Raw genomic sequence first — 21959 nt, forward strand, 5'->3', positions numbered from 1 at the left:
GCAGCTCCACCTGTGTTTGCTGGCCCAGCCCCACACTCTGACCCTCCCATGCTCATCCCACCCATGTGTGGCTGGGGCAGACTCTGTGCCCAGCCTGTCCTCTAGGCAGTCAGCCCATTGTCCATCTGTTCCTGCTGCCATTGCAGTGCTCTCAGGGTTTCCTCCCAGCCGTGGCGCTCCCGCAGGAAGGGAGAATCTCTGCTCCGGCAAGGTGTTTCCTGGTTCCCCAGATAGGATGCGGAGGCACATCCTGACCCCGGCGTGTGTGCACTGACCCTGAGCTGTGCACGGCGTCACCAAGCCCCGGCCACGCAAAACATCCCGCAGCACTCCAGCACAACCCCATGACCATGCAGCCACGCATGTGCATGCAGGGGCCCATGGCCAGGCTGTGACCCAGGACGTGCGAGTGTGTCCCGCACCACTGTCCCGGCCCAGCTGGCAGCCGGCAGGACGCAGGGGCAGGGGTGTCCCCTTCCTGGCAGGAAAGGGGCTGAGCCGGCGGCTGCAGGTTTCCTGTAGGCTCAGGCTCTGAGGGCGTCAGGAGCCAGAGCAGCCTGAGCAGCACCACGCGGGCCCATGGCAGGTAATGGGGCTGGGCTGCAGGATCCCGGCTGCCGCAAGCATCGTGCGGCTGGGACACCTCTGATCCCTGCCAGGATATGGGGCTGGGGCAGCCCTGCCAAGGGAAGGTTCCGCTGGCAGCTCTGGTTTCTCACCCTGGGGTGCAGAATGGGGCCATCCCAAGGGCTTTGCTGTGGGGCCAGTGGGGCTGGGCTGGCAGCAAGGGCCATGGGTCTTGGCTGTGCTCGGGCTAGGGCATTGGGCAGAGCTACAGGAGCGGGCCCTGAGCGGGTCTTTTGAGCGGCATGGGGCCGGGTCGTTGGGCAGCGCTGTGGGGCAGGGTCGTGCAGCTGTGCCTACGTTCGGTGCCCGCTGCCCCGCTCTTGGTTTGTCGCACCGCCGCCGTCCAGCCGGCAACTCGGGGTCGCGGCCACGCTGCGGCGGGGAGCCCCCCGGCGGGTACCCCCCGGCTGCTCCCCGCTCACGTCGGCTGCCGCTGACCGCGGGCGCCTCCCGGGGGCCGCGGGCTCGGCGTGGCCGGGCCGAAGGGCGCGGGGAGAGACCGGGGGTCCGGAGAGCCCGAGAGACGAGGAGTCGGGGAGAACGGGGACGGAGGGGGGAGAACGCGGGAGGCTCCGGGGCTCGGGGGAGCCGGGCAGCTCCGGCCCGCGGCGGCCGCAGGCACCGTCCGGCCGTCGGAGCGCGGGGCGGAGACCCTCGGCGCCGTCCGTGAACTTTCCCTGCCGCCCTCCCCTCCCCGCGCACAGGCTCCCCGTCGCCATGACAACTCCTTAAACTAACGCCCCACCGCCGCCGGCGGGGGCCGACTTCGCGGAGGATCCGCCGCGCTCGCCGCGATCCTCCCCGCGCCCCGCCGCCCCCGCCCGCTCCGCGCTGCGGCTCTCCCGCTGCCGGCGGCCGCCGCTGCCCCCGGCCGCGCCGCGGCTATGGTGGCTCGGGCCCCGCCGCCCGCCGCCCCGCAGGTAAGAGCGGCCCCCGGGGCAGGGCCGGCGCCGGGGCGGGCGCGAGGCGGGCGGGCGGAGTGCCCGCGGCGGCGGCGGCGGGGCTGGGGGGCAGCGGGCGCCGCTCGCGGACGCCGCTCGGCCCCCGGAGCGCGCCCCGGGGCGCGGGGCTGCGCGCTCCGGCCGAGGCTCGGCTCCTGGGGCACGCGCGGGGACGGCTCCGCGTGGCGGCGAGCGGCGGCCGGGCTGGCCGGCGGGCTCGGGCGACGGCGGCGGGGAGCCGCGGCCGGCAGAGGGTCCGTGGGCAGGCGGAGCCGCGGCTCCGGGGGCTTGTCCGGGGGCTGCGGGGCCGGGGGTCCGGGCGGACAGGGGCCGTGCAGTGCGGGGAACCGGCGGCTGAGGTTTGCCTCGCTGTGCTGCCTCGTGGGGTCTGGGGATTGCGGGGGGGTTTGTGCCCTGGGAACGGGGCCGTGGGGTGCAGGCTGGTGCGTCTGCGCTGGTGAATCTGGGCCACGGTTTGTGGTCGGTTGTCCACGCTGGTGTTAGGGGCACTGGTGAGCAGTTGGACGAATGATTTGGGGAATGGGGCTGTGGCTCGCGTTGGGTTGTATATTGGACGTGTGGCTCGCATTGGGTTGTATGTTGGGACATGGAGTGGCAGTCGGGGTTTGCTGTGGCAGGTGTTGGGGGATAGGAATCACGAGCTGCACTGGGGTGCCAGCACTTAAGGACAGGAGCTGTGGTTGGCACTGGTGTGCCTGTGCTGGAGAGTGAGGGCTGCTGTGGGGTGTGCAGATTGGAAAGAAGGGTCAGTGACTGTAGTGGGGGCGTATTTGAGGGGATAAGGGTTGTGATTTGCAGTGAATTAAATGTAGCTGGAGGTAGATGCCATGGTTTGCCGTGACACATGTGCTGGGAAGTAGGGGCCATGATTTATGGTTGGGTGTATGTGCTGGGCAACGGGAGCCCTGCTTTCTGGTATCATGCACACAGGTGTAGTGTGCATCAGAGAGTACGGACCATGATGCCTGTGGCATGGTCCAGAAGCATTTAAGTGGAGCAGGGTTACTTCTGGTGAGGGCATGGCATTGATTTTGCAACGCGTCTCTTTTTGATCTTTGTGTATCTGCGTATAACTGAGTGTATCCACACCCAGGGCTTTGCACATACCTGTGCATGATGCTCAGCACACCATTTTTCCATGTGTTCTGTTGTCAGTATGTAAGCACAATTTGTGTAGTCAGGCATCTCCAACCCAGTCTCTTCCGGATAATGTGCTGGCCTCTGGACTCAGGATGTGCTGTACAGTCCTGTGTGCAGGACTTACATGGCCGTGCTCCTGTGCTTGGGCCTGAGTTTGCAGTTTTGGCCTGCCCCCTGATGTCTTGGGGAACTGCTGGAAAAATGAGAGTCTGCCATTCTCCTCCTCTTCTAAAAATGGGTCAAGGAAGCAGGAAACTCCAGAGCTGGATTTGCGCAGGTACTGGTACACACGAGTGTCTGTGTTTGTGTGAATCAGGATGTGAGAATGAAGAGACGGTAGCCCTGGAAGCAAACAGGATTTAAACAGGATCTGTACCTTCTGTTTCTTGCCTTAATGCCTGCGGACAGGGATCCTCAAAGGCTTCAGTGATGTAAGGGTTACATCTGTCAAGCATCTGTGAGAAACATAGTCAAACAGGAGGCTAGCTGTGTAACCATGCCTATAGCAAATGTCTTGCTGTGTTAGCATACCAGCTGCTCTTTTAGCTGTAGTGTGTTTGTGCCAAAGCCTTGGGTTTCAAGGAGAGGAGATGAGGGCTAGGGAATGACCTTGGCACAGTTCTGCTCTTGTCTTGGCCTAGGTGCCTCAGAAGGTGTCTTTGCCTGGGATGTGCAGTTGCTCTTGGCTGGTATCTTCTGGGCTGGCCAAGCAGTGCTTGCTGCAGCCCTTGCAAATGTGGATGTTGCACAAGACCCTGCACTCTGAGAGTGAGTGCGAGCTTGAATCTTTGGGATTGTATGGCTGCATGTGAGATGCAGCACGTTTTGCATGCATTGTTTGCATGCAGGCACTGAGGCTTGGGCCTGGGCTTGTATGGGAACTGAGTGGGAATAGGGATGGTTCCTACATGGGGCACGCTAGGGTCCTTTTCCACCAGAAATTCATAAATTTCATTCAACACTTTTGTTGTCATTCTCTCTCTATAGTGACATACAGGTAATGAAGACAACGCATGACAAGTTTCCATAGTTTATTTATTTTTAACTAACACTTAAATTCATTACAAAGTTCTTGTGCATGTGGCAACAGAGGTTGAGAGGGGAAAAAGGGCACAAAGGAGAATATTACAAGGTTCTTTTTTTTTTAGATAATCTTTTTTTTTTTTCAGCTTAGAAAATGTAAATATTCACATAACACCTAAGTATTCTTGACGTTTTAGTATTTTCTTGATAATGTATTATCTATACACTGTGTTTTGTACCACATCATTTAGTTAAACCACTGTTGTCTTATAGAAGTGAACATGTACAAGCAGCCCATTACAGAATATTCTGTTGAGATTTCAACCAGATAAAAATTGTTACTGCTGCTGTTTCCACACGGGAGGTGTGGGGCAGGGTGTGGGGCTGTGTGGGGTGCATGGGGGCAGCAGGCTGAGGCTGGGTGAAGGGCTGGCAGGCTGGGCTCCCTTCCCTGTCTTGCGGAGAGCAGGAAGGTGTGTGTGGATCTGGGGTGCCCAGTGGGGTGAGGTTCCCCGATGGCAGGACTACAGGGCCCTTGGGCTGGCTGCAGGCAGGTCCTGCCCTGCAGTGTGTCAGACAGCATCTCAGTGCTGTGGGACATTGCAGAGCCAGGCCAGCATCTGGCCATGGCATTTGGAGTAGCACTGGGCACATTGTTTTGCAAGCCGGGCAGGGGCATGCGTGGCTGTGATGGAGTTGAGCTGCTTCTGCTGGCTGCATTCAGGCCCTCAGAGTGGTGCAGGGACCAGCCACAGCCCAAGGCAATGTCATGAGCAGTGCTCTGGGCTCCTGCCTGGTGGTGCAGGAGATAAGAAGGAGCTGAGAGGGGAACAAACGAGCTGGCACTGTCGGAGCCGGGATAGGATGGGTTGTGCCCTGCCCCAGTCTACCTGCCTCCTCCCAGCACTGCACCCAGCGCTGCCAGCTTGGATGCTGGGACCTGGTGGTCCAGTTCTGCCCTTGACACTGGGGGAAGTGGGGGCACAGCTGCCCCAGGAGCAGCAGAACTGTAGGGCAGGGATATCCTCTGCAATGGCAGACCTGTCGCAGGGGAGGCCACGGAGCTAAAACGAGCACAAAGAGTAAATTGCCATCCCACTCCTAAATGCAGCTGAGCTGCTGTAACTGTGACAACAGGCACAAGCGCTGGCTTCTGAGTGCCTTGGCTCCCATTGGTAGCGTAGGAAGGGGGAGTCAGCACTGGCTTTGTGGAAGTCTCTCAAGGCTCAGCCTAAACTTTTAGGGGATCAGGTGTCTGTGTCACTACTGAACAGCCAGACTGCCCATCTTCTTGTGGGGAGCAGAGTGGATGGAGACTTTTGTAACCCAAGAAGCAGGTCGATGAGGAGGATCATCTATCATTAAATATTGAAAGATCTTCTCTGGCTGCAACGTATTCTTCACTCCCTGGCAGCAGCTCTGTGAGTTTATGATTCTGGATTTTGTATGAAAACTCATTTGTGGCTGCACAAGTGACTTTGGAGGGGCATGGGGCTGTGTGGTGCTGGGATGGTGCAGGAGGCACCGCTGGTGCCAGTTCTCATTCCAGCACTTCCCCCCAGTCAGAGCTGGGCCTACCTGAGCCCCTGGAACGTGTGCGTGGTGTTCACCCCCTAAGTAGCCTCTTGCACCTCAACTTGCCATGAGCCTTTCAGTGTGGGGCTGGTGATTGTGCTCCAGCCCAGCAGCATTTTGTATTTCAGTTGCTGCTTTGAGGTTCTGGTCCTTTGGAAGGAGGTGGCTCTTTGGGCTGCAGTTTCTTGGTGAAGTGGGTGGTTGTGTGAGCTCAAGAGCAACAGAGAAACAGGGGTGGGTTTGGCGGTTGGCTCGGACTTGTTTGCACAGAGAAACCCAAAGTGCAGTTAGGTTCAGGGCTGTGTTTTTCCTCAGGAGAGAACCGACTGGTCCTGGACTGTGTCACACCTCCTTACAGTCCCCCCAGCTAGGGACCACGGGGCTCCACCACCCTGGGCAAGGCTGGTCTGTGTGGCTGATTTAAGGAGTGGTTTAAACTTCCTGGTCTGGATCCTTCTGCTTTTTATAGACATCCTCAGGGGAGTGCAAAGAATGGCAGGAAGAGCAGCAGCCCCGTATGCGCTCAGCCCCAGCGCTATTGTTCAGCGCTGGCTGGGACCTTCCCCACGGGAGGCTCAGGGCAAGGCTCAGTGACCTCACAGCCTGATGTAACATTTCCTGGCCTTGGTGGAAAGGGACTACAGCTCCCGGCATGCTGCGGGGACACAGGGCATCACGCTGGGGTTCGGGCTGCAGGACATACCCCTTTGTCAACACTCCTGCTCTTCCGTTGGGTTGCGGATCCCTGGGGTTGTGACAAGAGCCTGCTGGGGCATGATGGTAGTGCTGTAGCTCGTCCTGCCTGTCTGCTGACCTCTTGCATGAGTCCTGCAGGCCCTTGGCGTGCCTGGAGCATCTGTGCTGCACCAGGCTGTGTTAGGCTGGGCTCTGGCACAGTGGAAGGTCTGGCTGTGGGTATGGCTGGAGCAGTGGCTGGGCTTGGGCTTACATGGAGATGTGCAGTGGTACCTGCTCGTGGCTCTTCATCTCCTGGCCCTGGGTTTGTTGCTGCCCACTACTGGGGAAGGCTTTGCCAGCAGATCTTGTCTGGAGCAGATGGGGCAGAAGTTGTCAAGGATGACAAGGATGATGTGTCCTCAAGGATGCACGTGAGAGGGAATAAGTGGCATTGTCCCTCTGTGGGACCAGGGCCCTGGGACGTCTCAGCAGGCAGAAATGGGCAGGTCTCCTCTGCACGAACTCTGATCACAGGCATCTCTGTAAGCCCCATTTGCTGTATCATAGCCCTATGGATGTCTCTCCATGCAGACACATTTCCACAGCCCTCCTGATACAGGAGTCTCCAGATGCTTCCCAGTTCTGTCCTGGGGACAGTTTTACTTCTGCTAACTTCATTTCTGATCATGTTGTGCTCGTTAGGCTGCTGGGGACCAGCTGCTGTGATCACTGTGAGCTCTGTTATCTTTGAAAGGGAAGAAACTGAACGAAAAGCAGGAAGTCTGGACATACACAGTAAGAGTCAAACTTGGACTGGTGGAAGGCAGAATTGCCATTTGTGAGCAAGAACAACAACAGGACAGCCTCCCCGGTGCTCTGAACAAGGTCCCTCTGGCTGCACAGGCAGCAGACTCCTCAGGGACTGGGAGGGCTCAGATACTGGCAATGTACAAGCTACAGTCTAAACACATTGCAGATCATCTGCATAATTTATTCCTCTGTGAAGAGTTTAATTTATCAGGTCCAATAATAAACTCATAAATCTCCTTTGCCTGTTATCAGGGTTGGGAGGAGATGCTCATATTATAAGGATTTAATTTATCTCCCAAGCTGCTTCCTGTGCAAAATGGTGCTTTGACATTGCAGGATGCGTGCTCATGTGGCCAACATTGCACTGGGCCCTTGTCACAGAAGGACAGAAAGACAGTGCTTGAATGGCTGGTGTCAGGAGGAGTCCAGGAGATGGTCACACTGGCCTGGGTCTGCTCTGGAGGCTGGGTGGGCAGATGAGGGTGCAGAGGATATCTGGGAGGAAGAGCTGTCATGCTGGAGATGGAACAAGGTCCTTGTAAGTACTGGACACTGCTCTGCAGCTAGGAACAGCCCTCTGGGGTCAGCCCTGCTGTCCTAGCCCATCTCTGACTCTGCCCAAGGCAGCAGAGGAGGCAGCAGAGACTGTTGAGAAGGTGGAGACTAGCTGCCTCCATGTGAGACTTGATCCTGCTCAGCATCAGTGGGCCTCAGTGGAGCCCTGCAGAATGAGGTTTCACATCCATGCCAGATTTCCTGCCACTGATAGAGTTGCTGGTGTCATTGCCCATAGAAACATCTGGACCTGGTTGGAAACTTGCAAAGCTCTGGTCCTCAAGGGCTTTCTGTGGCAGTGAGTTGCACCGTCTTATTATGGGTGATGTGACAGAACATTTCCTTTCTTAGTGTGAGGTTCCACTGTATTTTCCATTGCTCTTAAGCTGCAAGATGAAAAGAGCAGAAACGTTGTCTCCTTTCTGCAGACTGTTCAGGATGTTACAGCCTTTTATCTGGGTGCCTTCTTATTTGCCTCCTTTCTTAAGGCAGCCATCCCAGCTCTTTCTCTTCTTATGGCACTTTTCCTAGTCCCTTGGCCACTCTTGCCTCCTGTTTGAGTCCCCTTGGCTTTGCAGTTTCCTGGGGAGCCCTGGTACCCACTTTGCACCCAGGACAGCTGTTCAGGTGCTCATTCCCCAAGCACTTTGTTGCCTGTCTTGCTCCCAGCCGTTGCCAGCAGTGCCCCAGTGTTCCTGGTCCCAGGGGAATGGTGGAAAAGTGCAGAGAGTGCTTGGCTGGGTGCAAATATGGAGCCCTGGGACCCCAGCATGGCTACTTGGGCTGTGCCCTGGCTGGGTAAGCAGCAGCCTCAACACAAAGCCTTGGTGTGGTCTTGCTGGAGAAGGCTCCCATGATCCAGACCACTGCCTATCCCTGGGGGGTTTGGTTAAGCGCCAGTCCAGTAGCCATGTGGATGCCCAGAGGGTGTGGAGCTGGGCTGCCCAGTGTGACAGGTGTCGGGGTTGTGCTCCCCTTGGTGACTCGTAGCCATGCTGTATAGCTTCAGCCCAACTCCACTGTGTCCTGGGGCTGAGGCTGCCCAGAGGCAGCAGTGAGCTGGGGGCATGAGCTGCACAAAGTGTCTTTGGTGGGTGGTGAGCTCCTGCTCTGCAGCACCACACAACCCTTTGTCCAAGTGTCCTAATTGCAGCAAATGAGTCTCCCTGCAGTGTAGACAGCAGTGGTGCACAAGGATGGCGGCCGCTGTGTGCCCTTGAACCATGTTATGTGCTGCAGAGAGAGGTTTCAGATGGTACACAGTGGGCGGGAGGCTGTGTGGTGTCACCCCTCTGGCCCCAAGCCCTGCAAGGCTGGGCTCATCCAGGTTTGATGTTCCTATGGGCACAGCAGTCCACTGCCTCAGCATCTGCCTGTCCCAGCCTTGGTATTCCCAGTGCTCAAGGATGGGAGAGAAGCTTCTTTCACTGTGGCCGATGGATGTTGGACACATGCATGCCCTGTGCTGCTTTGTCTAGGTTTGACATAAGCTGCTGCAGTAGATTTCCTCTGTTTTAGCAGCACAGGTGTCCCATGAGCTTTTCTCAGGAGAGAGGGCAGCAGGGTGGTAACAGCTATGTCCGGAGCATCTTGTGAAGGCCGCGTGGTGACCTTAGCAGCACCGCTTTACGGAGGCACACAATGGCTGCTGAGTTTTCCAGGTGAATCGCAGTGCCTGGGGTACCTCTGCCAGTTGAATGGAGTACATCTTGTAAAATGTTGAAAGCCTGGCGGCACCCAGCTGCCTGCGTGGTGCACCACACGTGCTTTGCAAAAATGGGATCCTTGTTGCCGCCCCTTCCCCCCCACAGCACCTTGCACTTGCCGACACCAGCTGCAGCACAACAAGCGTGCTCCGAGAAATCCCAAGTCATACATTTTTAATTTCCTACAACAGAGCAGCCATTTCAGCCACTCACCCAGAAAGGATCTTTAATGAGAAACAAGGATAGAGAGCATGCACATTTCCAGCACACAGGAGAGCAGAGGCACTATGGAAACACTCTGCTGTCTCCTGGCTGCCTGTCACCGTTTTGAGTTTAGCCTGGTGAACTTCCTTCCTGATCTTGTGAAGGTAGGCTCTGCAGGTGCCTTGGGGCTGGTGCCTGAAAAAGAGGAGCTGACTCTTGGCATAGCTGGTGTTGGTCTGGAGCCGGCCCCTGCTCTCAGTCTCAGCCCTGCTGAGGAGTGGGAGAGGCGTGTGGGAGGGAGTCCTGCTGGCCCATGGCTGTGCCAGCTCCCTGCTCTCCTGCCCGTGGTTTTCAGAAAGTTGCATTGCCCTCAGACACAACTTTGCCCCATGCTGCACTGTCAGCAGAGACGTGGAGCTGCCAGTTCCTTAGCGTGCCTGGGTGTGGAGGGAGCCCCTCAGGTCTCCTGCTGGCAATGTGGGCAGGAGGCCTGGGGCAGGGCGGCTCCAGTGCAGCAGGGCAGTTGGCATCGCTGCAAGCTGTGGACAATGCTGCTGCTCTCCCTGCTGTCCTGTGGATTTGCTCTGGGATGCTCCTGTTCCCTGACTCAGGTCCTAGGAGGGTCTCCACATCTCCCTGCTGTCCTGAGGCTGCCCCAGCTCTCACTGGGCAGGTATGGGTGTAGTGTGCTTGGGGCCTTTCATGGGGTGCGTTGCACTGATAATGTCCTTGCTGTCTGTTATCTGCAGGTTGATGAAGAGGGAGTGCTGTGACCCCGTGCCCGTGCCAGTCTTTTCAGGTAAACGCTGTTTTTTTCTTCCCTTTTTTTGCCTTTGGAAATGCCCTGGGTCTCCCAACGGGAAGTGAGGCTGATGAGGGCCCTGCTGCCTCCACCTGGGAGGGCATCACCTGTCTGGGGCACTGGGGATGGAGACCTGGCCAGTGCTCTTGAGCAGCAGCATGGAGGACTGAGGGCAAAAATGGGGCTTGTGAGGGCTGGAAAAGGATGGAGGGTGTCAGGCTGAAGGGAACAGGGTGCATTCAGGCAGGTTGTAAGTGATGCAGAAGCAGTTATGAGTCAGGAGTAGGTCATCACATCATGTATGTGCCTTGAGGAGACACCAAGAGGAAAAGACAAGGGGAGAAAGGGTCTGCCCAGACCCTTCCCTCTGGGATCCAGCATGCCATCTCTCATAGAATCCTCCCAGGTCCATCCAGCTGAGATCCAGCATCTCTGACTGGGGCAAGGACCACTGGTCTTGGAGGACAGGAGGCTCCTGGTCATCTCACTGTTGTGGGTACTTCTACCAGCCCTGGCTGCTCAGCTGCTGACTAATGCAATGGGGCTTTTTCCTGCCCTGCCCAAGGAAGCTGAACCCTTTGCAAGTGCTGCCTGTCCCCAGAGCTGGTGTGGCTGGTGTGGGATCATGTCACCCCTCAGCTGTGTCTGAACTGGGTGCTGTGTGCATGCTGTGCTACAGGGCAGGGCAAGATCTCAGTGGGAGCTCTGGGTGAGTATGCAACATGCTGTGAAGGGCATTTTCTTTGGACACACAGAGAAGTTTAGGCTTTTGGTGCTGCTTCCATGGCTGCTGTCAGGCTGGCATGAGGGAGGCTGCGGAGCCATGGTGTGAGGCCAGCCAGCACCATGTGTGCATGGCTAACCTGCAGCACCACTGCTTATGGGTGCCAGAGCTCCTGTCCCTTAGGAGAATGAAAGCAGTGGTGGGTGCCCCTATCCCAGGATGCCAGGACAAGAGTCAGGGGTGCATGCTTTCTCCCAGGGCACTGAATGGATGCGGGCAGGGAAGAGAAGTAGCAGTGGCTTACTGTGACTCTGGTAGGGCAAGAACTTGGCACAGACATAAGGACAGGCAGAGCTACACCAGGGACAGGGAGGCACTAGAGAAAGCACAGGGAGGAGTGCTGGAGAGCCCATGGCTGGTGGAGATGTAGCTTGAACTGTAAGACCCAGCTGGGAAAAGGCAGGGGAGAGATGTCCTTTAGGAATGGAAGACAGCAAATGACAAATACCTGCTCATGGTCTGGGGCTGACTCTCTCCCCTGCCTGCTGGCAATGCTGGCATTTCCTGCCCTGGTCTCTGCCCTGCCCCTACTGTTTGCTCCTCTGAGCAGCCTTCTCCCTCCCCTCTCCCATGGGGTCTCTTAATGCCCAGCACGGCTCTGCCCCTGTCTCCTGCCAACCCCATTCACTGCAGATATTTGCCATGCACACATCCCAGAAGTCCTGCCCTGGGGAAGGGGTGAGCTGAGTATTGCAGGACTCCAGTGCACACACACGTCCCGTGGACACCTCGGTGGGGCTGGGGCTCAGGAATTGCCAGGCTCACCCTGCCCCCTTGCCCTGTGCACTTGGGAGGCTGAGCTGTGGCGTGCAGCCTGCAATGTGTAGGCTTCAGTGTAAAGGTTTGGAAACCAGAGAATGAAACAAATGAAAAGTAAAATGCTAAGGCACAAGAACACTGAGGTGCTTTTTCTGAGCATGGGTCTGGCTTCAGCAGGCTCTTTGACAGACTGCAGCTTCATTCCAGGACCCCTACAACATCACCTTGTAAATCCTGCAGATAATTCAGGCTGCCTGTGCAGGGCTGCCTGTGCTGCGTGGGCTGAGCTGCGTGGGCTGTGCTGCGTGTTTCCGTGCAGGGGTGGGCTGAGCTGCATGGGCTGTGCTGCGTGGGCCACACTACGTGCTTCCGTACAGGGGAGTTGCTGTGCCATGCCATGCTGTGTCGTGCTGTGACGTGCTGTGCTGTGCCTTGCTGTGCTGTGCTGTGTAGTGCCGTGCTGCACTGTGCTGAGCCACGTTGTGCTGGGTGGCTCAAGGCTGAGGAGTGGCTGTGCCCTGAGTGGTGCTTTCCAGAAAAGCTGTAGGTCTGTGTGAGTTGCCTAAGCATTGGCTGCCTGTGCAGGGCAGGTGCAGTCTTGAAGTGTGTGCAGTGGGCTTGAACTGTGTTTGTATTGAAAGGTGGACGTTTTTCCAAGCTGTTCTTTTACTGGCTTATGAGTTCAATGAAGTCAGTTCTTCCTGCTCCAAGAGTGAATCCACAACTTGCTGGGCCCAAAGCTGAATGCTGTGGCAGCATCATTTCTGAACACTTCCAACAGATTGCTCCCCAGAAGGCAGCACTCTCATTTGGACCAAATTCCTCCTCCTTGCTAAGCAGCAACACAGCAGATTCCAGTGGGAGCAGGGCCCTGTGGAGCTGGGCTCGGCCAAGGCAAACCCCACTGCAGGGCTTTGTTCCTAACCCTAAATGAGCAAATTGTCCTCCCTAGCTACAGCAGGAGCCCATGCCTGGGGGACGCAGGGAGGCTGCCGTTGAGCCTGGAGCTCAGTCCTGCCTGGATCTGTCCTGGCACGGCTGCCTGGCCAGCTGCTGCTGGCTCCGGGGAGTGCAGCAGCTCTGCCCTGCACTGCTCTGAAGGATGGGATGGGGCTGGAGGCAGGGGTGTGGGGAGGGGAAGATGCCAAGGAGGCGATTAGCTTCTCAGTCCCAGACAAACAGATGGAGGCAACGTTATCCTATTACCGGAGCTAAGCAGGAGAAGCCGAGTAGTGAGTGCAGGCTGACTGATCAGTGTGCACGTTGGGCTCCTGCAGAGGCAGGATGGTTTTCTGGGGTGGCATCCTCCCCGACACCGGCTCTGGCTCTGGATAGCAGCTGCACCTGGGCAGCACGGAGTCCCTGGGAACAGGTCAGGTACACCCCCCATCCCAGACATGGGTGCAGCACCTCCAGCCCTGCACCCTGCGATCTGCCACTGGGGCCTGGAGTGTCAGTGGGGGTGGGCAGGACACCGGCAAGTGTGGGGCGCCAGTGCAGTGTGGGGCTGTGCTGGGGCTAGGCCCAGGCCATAACCGGTGAGGCTGAGCCAGGGGGATGGTGATGGGCCTCCCTACTGGCAGTGAGGGGAGGGTGGGTCAGTCCTGCTAGCCGTGGGGCTGTCCAGGTTGCTTCAGGGATTGTGTAATTCCTGGAAGGTCTTGGTTTTCTTGTTTCCCACTGCCTTGTGCTGCTCCTGAGCTGGAGCCAGGAGAGTGGAGGAAGAGTGCATGATTGCAACAGGTACAGGGCAGCTGGGGTGTCTGTGCAGCCCTACATCTGTGCCTGCAGGGCAGGGCAGTGCTCAGTGCTGAGCTGGGTCAGCCTGGTCCATGGCATTGCCCACGTGCCCAGGAACTGGGTGTTTGCCTGGCTGCACAGCCATGGGTCTGTGCTGCTGCCCTCTCTGCAGGAATGCAGGGGTGCTTGCTGAGATGAGGGTGCTAGGTGTGGGGACCCAACACTCAGATTTACTTGTCCTTGGGCTGTACCACCTTTGTGAGCTGTTTTTATGTGCAGTTGTGCCCAGTGGTGGTGTGGGAAGATGGAGGGAGCAGCTGCATTTTCTGACAGTCTGTCTGTGGTGGGTCAGGCGCTGGGGTCATGTCCCTCTCAGCTGCGTCCTCACATGAATCCAACCCAGGCATTTTCCTCTTCTGCACTGGGGGGGTGGGTGTGTGGGGTTGGTCCTTATGCTCTTGGCTCTGCCTTAGGAGCTGGTGGAGGCTCGGTGGCTTGTGGGACAGGAGGAGACACTGCTCTGTCCAGTGCACACCTCCAGGCAAAGGCATCTGTGGCCAAACTGGTCCAGAGGGTTCTGCAAGGGTCTGACTCCCTTCTCTGGTTGTGAGGGTGATTTCCCATCACTGTGAGGGTGGTGCAGTGCCACCAGTGGGGCTCTTGGCACACAGGTCCATCCCTGGTCCTGCTGGTGCTGTGCGGCTGCGTGACCTGCAGGCTGGGCAGGCTGCAGGCTGCTGTGTGGGTGCAGGACCGAGGGACCCCGACCGGGGTGCACAGGGCCCTGCACGTGCTTGTGAGAGCGTGGAGCTGTGGTTACCAAGGTGACTGTGTTAAGTGATGTTCCTATGGCTACGCACCGCTGGTGCTTGGAGTTACTGCATGGGGGGGGGGGGGGCAAAACCCCCAGGATGCTGGTGTTTCTGGGTGAGGCTGTTCTCACTGCAGCAGTTGCCTGGCTCCAGCTCCAGAAGTGCCTTCCTGTGACGACTCTCACACACCAGGGGCTCTGTTGGGCTCTGCAGACCTGGAGGGCCCAGGCTGTACTGGCTGTGTACTGCCTATGCCCAGCTCTGTGCCCAGCAGGAAAGGAGACACCCCCTTGGGATGGGCTCAGAGCAGAGCCTGAATGGGGAGGGGGCTCTGGGGACACCTTCCCTGTTTGAGCAGCAGCCACTGCATCCCTGGTGCCCTGCGTGAGCAGTGCCAGCTCCCATGAGTTGCCCTCATGGCACAGAGTCTGCAGCTTCCAGCTGCATTACAGGGCAGTAGGTTCTGCAGGCTTTGAGGTCTTCAGCCACTGCTGCCCTCCTTCCGGCTCTGTCCCTCCCTCAGATCAGGAACACCCCATGTGTGCCACAGGGACAGGCTGGGACACTGCACCTGTGATGCTGACTGAGCAGGTGCTGCACTGCAAAAGGTGAGGGCAGCCAGGGAGGAAAGACAGCATCCCCTGATGCTTTGCTGGGAACTGGGACAGATATGGAAGGGGGCTGTGGGACAGGAAACAGCGGGGACGTGCCCCATCTCCTCTGATGGGGAAAACCTTGGGGAGAGCAGATGGAGAGGGAGAGGTCACATCTGGGAGGTGGTTCTCCACTCTGTGTTATCCCAGACTGAGCCAGGCTGGAGGGGCTCAAGTGACTGTCCTCACGTGGGCTCTATCCTGGTGGTGCTGGCCATGGCTGGGGTAGCTGCTTACATCCTGCTGCTGCTGTGGGAACCTGGAGTCCTGCAGAGAGACATTCTCCCTGGGGCTGTCAATGGTTCAGAGCCCAAGGATTGAGCCTGGGATGCTCTAAACCTCAAACTGCCTAAGGTTTAGCTGCTCTTGTGGCAGACCTGGACCTAGCTGGCTCAAAGAGGGTGGGGAAGTAGCAAGGGTGAAAGCAGCACACCCTGGAGACATGTACCCCTGACGCAAGCCTGGGTTTCAGAGACCACACAGAGGCACGGACAAAGGTTTTGGTGCCTTTCTATGGGTGGGTGGCAGGGGACAGCAGGACAGCTATTAGGGACAACGTTTGGAAGCCATGGTACTGAAGCCTCTTGCCCAAGGGCTCTGCAGAAGGGATCCCCCATGAATTGCCTTCCCCAGGCACTGCAGCTGCCTCCAACACCCACACAACTGTGTAAGGACAGTTCAGAGGTTCCCCTGCCCTGTGCTTGGCACTGAGGCACAGGTGAGCTCCGGTGTTCCTGTGCATGCACTGTATTGGTACCAGATGCTGCTCCTTTTCTTTCTGCTCCTCACTGGGGTCTGCACCACACTGCCATTGCCCTGGGAAAGTCAGCACTGTTGCAGTAGGTCCAATCCCAGTTGTTGTGGGAGTCGCCCTTTAATCATCTGCACATTCCCAGTGACCCAGTAACCCTGGCAGGCTGAGAGAAGGAAAATCAATTGGCAGTAGAATTACCCATTGAGCCCTGTAGGACACAGGCCGTAGGCAGGCTGATCAATGAGCGTTGCTCCCCATGCCCTCTCCCCTCTGCCCTCTCCCTTCTCTCATTAAATCTGTGCATCTTAATGCTCCATCTGGGGCCACTGCAAGCACATAGTCCTTTGCTCCTGTCACCCAGCCAGGCGCTCTCCCTTGCTCAGCCCCTGAAGACCTCTCTCTGCTCCTTCTGGTGGCTGTCCCAGTCTTGTGCAGGCTGGCCTTCTGCTCTTGGTGCAGAAGATGCCACGAGAGCTCTCTTAGATGCACTGTCACCCCTTTGCTGGGCACAGGTGAAGAGCAAGTCCTAGTAGGCGAGGGCAGGGTGGCCAGCAATCCTCTGCTGTGCTAGAGACTGTGGGAACAGGTCAGAGGGGCTGTGATGGTATTGACCTCCCTGCCAGCTCTGCCAGTGAGGTAGATGGGAGCTGCACCCAGCGAGGGAGCACGGCTAGGTTTGCCACCCCACTTTGTTTGACCTGCCTGCCAGTGAGGGGGGAGCAGGCAGCCCTCCCAGCTGGTGTGCAAAGCCACTGCTGGGACAAAGCACCTGCATGGCACTGATCCTGCACATGCTGTAGCTCAGCATGGGGTGGGTACGGATGCAGCCAAGCCTGTCACAGCATGGACTGAGGATGGGGCTGCATCCAGTGCCTGCCCCTGCACACGTGGGGCATGCTGGTGCTTGGGTCATTGCTGGAGGACACGGGCAACAGTGGTGAAGGACGAGGCTCGGCTGGTGCAGGCAGCTTTGTGCTGCCTGTCATGCGTGACTGGGACGGAGCCATGGCAAACAGCCCGTGCCCAGGCAAGCCATGAGGACGTCTCTGGCACTGCTGTGCCCTGCATCTGGGCAGGCCCTGCTCTGCAGCCCTGGGCACAGCAGCAGGTAACCAACCCAGGGTGGCCTGTGGGAGCCCCAGCATCCTGCACGATGTGCTGCATTCAGCCCTGGAGCAGGGTTAGGCAGTGCTGTACCCCCGGCCCCATCCCCCCTGTGGAGGCCAAGCCTTCCGCAGCGCTTGCAGCCATCGACCGCACGCTCCAGCTGCAGCTGCAGCCGCCCCTGGTAAATCAGTAACTGGCTTGTGTGAGCGAACGGCACTGCTTGTCCCATGGGCATCGCCAGCCAGGCGCAAGCGGACGCTCCCCAATTCTTTGAGGTGAGGGCTGACTTGCTGCAGTGGTGTGGGAGGGCTGGGCTCTGGGTAGGACTCTGAAAGGTGACCCTGGGCTCCCCAGCTCTGGGGGGGCTAAGGGGTGACGAGGAGCTTGCACAGCACCTGCACCAGGCGCCGGGACTGGGCTTGGTACTGCTGCAGGAGCGGAGCCGGGGGAGCTGTGGCGGCTGCTGGAGCTGGTGCCAGCCGCAGGCTTTGGAGGGGTGAGCACAGCCTGGGGCTCTGTGGCTGTGCCACGGATCTGGCAGGGCAGGGTGAGTGTGGATCGACCTGGTACTCTGTTCCCAGTGCGGGTGGGTGGATGTGCTGCCCTGTCCTAGAGCAGCTTTCTGGGTGCTAACCTGAAGTGTGTACGTGTTGGGCCTTCTACAAGAAGCTCTCCCCTGCAACTGTGACAGCCCCAAGGCATGGGGCCTCTTCCCAGTGCTCCCAGCAGTGATAGCACTGTGTGCTCCTCTCCACACCCACCCAGCAGTGATCCCCTGGCAGGACACTGGGTCTCCCCCTAGCTCCTACTTGCAGTGGTGGTGCCCCCACTCACAGACCCCGTGCTGCAATGGGGGTCCTGGAGCACCAGGACCTGGTACAGCCTGTGCCCTGGTGTGTGGCCATGGGGCAGAGTTGGAATGTGCATGTCTCTCCCTTAGACCAGCACCAAGAAGTCCCCATTCCCTGGGGTGCTGCATGAGCTGTCGCTCCTGCCATCTCCCCCAGGAAAGTGGCACTTGTGCTAGAAAGCAGCACCTGCAGCCTCCTGTGATCTGCCCCAGGCACAGGCAAGCCTATGGACATGGTGAGCCAGGTGCACCATACATGTCGTGTCTCTGAGACATATCTGCCCATTCCTCTAAGGGCCAGGCTTGCAGGAATCACAGTGTTGCTGGGCATGAGAGTGGAGGTGAAGCCTGAGCAGTGCTGAAAGCCTTGCTGTGCATGGGAAAGCAGGCACTGAAATGGGAGGAAATTTAACCATCATTCAGTCAGAGGGACCCTGCCCATCCCAGGCAGGCCTCATTGCTAGCTACAGGAGACTGGTGTTTGCAGGTTTCTACCAGTCAGTTTGGCTGGGCAGAAGTTAATTCCTCCAGGTGTGTGGCCATGATTCCTGGATGGCCAACAAGCCCTGCAGAGGAAGGCTCAGGTGGTGTGCATTGCCACCTTGCCCCCATGCTGAGGCTTGTAAGTGCTCCCTTGGTGTAGAGAGATAGCTGCTGTTGCTGTTGAGATGTCAGCTGCTTTTATCCTGGTTTCATTTCTTGCGCTCCCTGGCAGACTGTTTGAATCTGTGGGGCTGCTGCATGGGCCGGAGCTGAGACCTCTCTGTGATGCCGGGGGGGGGGGGAGGTGACAACGGCTTTGAAGCCCAGCAAGGCATGAGCCATGCAGAGGGCTCCTTTGGAGGTGTCCCTAAGTGTGACTCCAGCCAGTGACTGGTGCAGTCCCTGGGACTGGGACTCCACATGTGCTGGGGCCCCTCATGAATCTGCCATTGTCCCAAGTGCTGCAGCACAGTGTCTCTGGGTTAGGGGTCTGCCATGCAAGAGGAGACTGCATAAGCAGCACTTTTTTAGCCTGCAAACAGGCTAAAGTTGTAGTGTGGCTCTAATTGCTGTCTGTGATGTATATAAACACTTACATAAACAGAGGAGGGGAGAGGAGCTGTGCAGGCTAGCAGACAATGCTGACGCAGGAATAGGGTAAACTAGCCATGCTGGTGTGGGCTAGAAATTAGGCCATTGCTAACCGTAACAGCAATGAAAGGTCTGAAACAGCTTTCCAGGAAGAGGAGAGAGGGTGAGAGGAGGCCTGGAGGAAGGTGTTTGGAAAGAGGGTTTCAGAGCTGGTGCCTGTGTGTGCCAGCCCTAGCCCTGAGGACAGGGAGAGCCCTCCCTCAGCCGAGCGCTGGGCAGCTGTGACCCTGCAGGGAGCTGGGCTCTTGTCCTGGGCTGCAGGACCTGGTGCTGACTGACAGCGGGCAGGGGTCTTTGCAGCCCTCCCTGGGCTCCTCTGGCAACCACTGCTCACCCTGCCAGCTGGGCTGGGGGACAGCAACTGCCCGGCTCCCCGGAGGTGCCACTGGAGCAGCCCATTGCCCTATCCCAGGAGCAGTCTGGGCTGCACCCCTGCTGTCCTGTGCCCTGTTTTCCCATTCCTGCCCTTCACATGCCCTGAGGCTGCTTGTTTTCTTCAGCCCTTGCTGGGTCCCACTGCTGTGCCAAGGCTGGGCATTCTCCAGAGCACTCCTTGGAGAGCAAGGGTGATGGAGAGATGCAGAGGGCCAGAGCTCTTGGAGGAGTAACAGTGACAATGTCAGAGTGGTGCTCAGCAGCACGGCCTGGGACGGTCCCTGTGGCATAGTTGCTCTCGGTGGTGGGATGTGTAAGTGGTGGCAGGGGTGGTACTTCAGATTTTGGCATTGGGAGCAATGGAGAGGGGCTGGTGATTAGGGAACACTGTTCCTCTCGGGAAAAGAGGTGAAGGTAGCTGTACTTCACAACCTCTTGTCAGGGCTGTTGCAGAGTATTTGGGAGTCCAAATAAAAGGCTCTGTTCTGAACGTCATCTTTGGTGCTCCTGGTGACACGTGGGAAGCTCTACTATGCTGGTGAGGCGTGACTTTCTTTGACAGAAGCATTACTGATTTGTTCCTGTCACTATAAAATCTTCCTGAAAGATTTTTATAACTCTGATGATTTTTCATCAATTTTTCCTGGTGTTGGAATAAGACTCTTTGGATTATAATTTCTAAGATACTCAATTTGTATCTTTTTTTCAAGATAAGTGATTTTATTATTTTTTTTTCAGCAGAGAAGTTGGTTTAATAAGAGAAAATGAATGTGAATGACTCTGCAAGTCTGTAATGGAGTTCAGGGGTGGGGGTGGCCAACACATTTTTCCAGTCATTCACAGTTGTATCTGAAACATCATTGGGAACTAATGAGGTACCAGAAGATTGGAAAAAAAGCAAGAATAATCCTGACAATTACCATCTGGAGCATTTAATTTCTCCCTCTATTGAAATAACAAGACAGAAAAAGAGGAAAGAAATAAAATAATTGAACAGCAATAATCGAACAGAGCTATAGCAGCGAACGACAGGCACTGGCTGAGATGAGTACTGCTGCAGGGCAGGTGGAGGGAGATTTGCCACTGAGGGGCCACGAGCTGGAGCTGCTTGCTCTGTGTTCAGCCCTTGTTTGCATTCAGGCCTCACTGAGCTGCTGGCAGAGCCCGTCCATCCCCTGCGTGCATCTGATGATGCTCTGCCCTGCTGGTGGCTGCTGGCCGCTGGCCTCAGGGGCAGTCCCAGGACAGGGATGCCTGATGCAGCCCCTCTGCTTGCCCATCCTGACCCTGCAAGTGGCACAGCCTCCTCTGTGCAGACCGGTGTCCCCCAGCCCCACTTCCCCTGCCACAGCTATCAAAGTCTCGGGCACTGTCTCTGTTTGTGGGTTGTGCCAATTCCACCATGAGTCTGTGGAGTCCCCGTCCCTGCTGCTGCTTGGTGCCTGTCCTGCCCGGGACTTGTGCAGCAGGGCACTGAGCTCTGCCGGGGCCAGCCATGCCCTGCATCTCCTGGACCTGCCGTGTCCCCTGCGCCGGGCAGCATGTGTGTGGGGACAGGCCAGGCCCTGGTGCTTTCCCCAAGGACCGAGACACTGCACAGGAGTGGGGCTGCTGGTGCCCAACCAGGAGCAGTGCTGTGGACCCATGCTTGCATGGTTATAGGTTTCTTCTCCTGGCCTCCAGCTGCTCCTCAGTGCCTCTGCCATGTGCAGCCACAGCTGCTGGCTTCCCAGCTCTGGCTTCTCTGCTTCCTGCTCTGCCCTTTGTTCCACAGATAGTTTTGCCTGCTCCCTTCCTGGCCACTCTTACGCCTTTGTCTTCTGAGCTGCCAGAGATCTCAGCTGGGGCTTGCTTCTCAGCTGCTTGTGACTCATGGCCATTTCATCCACTTCCTCCCCTTGATAGCCCCACCTTGTCCCCTGTGACCCTCTGAGGAGCCTAGCCTGGAGCCCTTATTTTCCTCTGAAAAGCCTTTGTCCCAGACCCATGCTCTGCTCAGTGCTGGCATTTTCTCCAAAGCTCTGCAGTTTTGATGTGCCTTTACCCAGGGCCTGGACAGACCCCAGATGGGGAGCACAGGTGCTTTCCAGCACTCCAGCCCCCCCCTCTTACCCCAGTTCCTTGTCAGGGTGCTGTTCCCAGACCCCAGGGAGCACACAGCAGGAGAGGTGCGGTTGCACAGGCAGTCCCCCTTGTGACTTTTTAGGCTTTCTGTGCTGCTGGGCAAGAACATGTTGTCACACCTTGGAAAGGGACTGGTTAGGAATGACTGAAACTTATGTTACTGTGTGCTCCCGTGCAGGTGCACAGGCTTGACACATGCCAGGGCAACACTGGAGTCCAGGGGTGAGGGGAGCTGTGACTGCAAGGGAAGCTGCTGACCCTCTGCTCCTTGTCCTGGCAGGCAGCAGCATACAGTCAGGACCTGCAGATCTCTTGCACAGGTCTGCAGGTGTGGGAAGGAAAGGAGGAGCTCAGAGACTGGCCAGTTGCTCCTGGGATGCTCTTGTTTGTCATCATCCACCCATGATTTCAGTTTTGGGGTTAGTGCCACGGAGTTGCACCGGTCTGAAGGTGCAGCCTTCTCTGCCTGTCTTGCTTTCTCTACTGGTGCAGGACATTTGCAGCAGATGCTGCTCCATCTGGGAGAGTTGCTTGAGGCCAGGCTGCCCTGTCAAGAGTCAGGCTCTCCCTGATGCCTGCCTCGTTGCAGTCCCTTGGCCTCAGGGTGAGAGGGCTGAAGGAAGCACCATTAGTCATTTCCTGGACAGATCCAGGCCGTACCGTAAATCTCTCCAGCTCTCAGGGGTTTGGGGGCTATTTCTGTTTGAGGATTGTCATGTAGATTAAAGCTTTGAATCCTGGCCAGTGATGGACCGGACATAGTCCCATGCACAGTCCTGCAGAGC

At 57.5% G+C, this 21959-nt stretch overlaps 1 protein-coding gene across 2 annotated transcripts in view; it reads left to right on the forward strand.

The window, feature by feature from the left end:
* The first annotated feature begins 356 nt into the window (after positions 1–356).
* Positions 357–21959, forward strand: part of SHANK3 (SH3 and multiple ankyrin repeat domains 3) — a 363910-nt gene continuing 342307 nt past the window's right edge. Inside the window, exons 1-2 of one of the 2 annotated variants that reach the window (XM_038180780.2) lie at positions 357–586; positions 10030–10079. The gene's annotated coding sequence lies outside the window, so the exon portion shown is untranslated. The remainder of the gene's footprint in view (positions 587–10029; positions 10080–21959) is intronic. The other variant, XM_038180783.2, reaches the window with a different exon arrangement.

The sequence above is a fragment of the Anas platyrhynchos genome, chromosome 1 (genome assembly GCF_047663525.1).
Source record: "Anas platyrhynchos isolate ZD024472 breed Pekin duck chromosome 1, IASCAAS_PekinDuck_T2T, whole genome shotgun sequence".
Classification (NCBI taxonomy): Eukaryota; Metazoa; Chordata; class Aves; order Anseriformes; family Anatidae; genus Anas; species Anas platyrhynchos.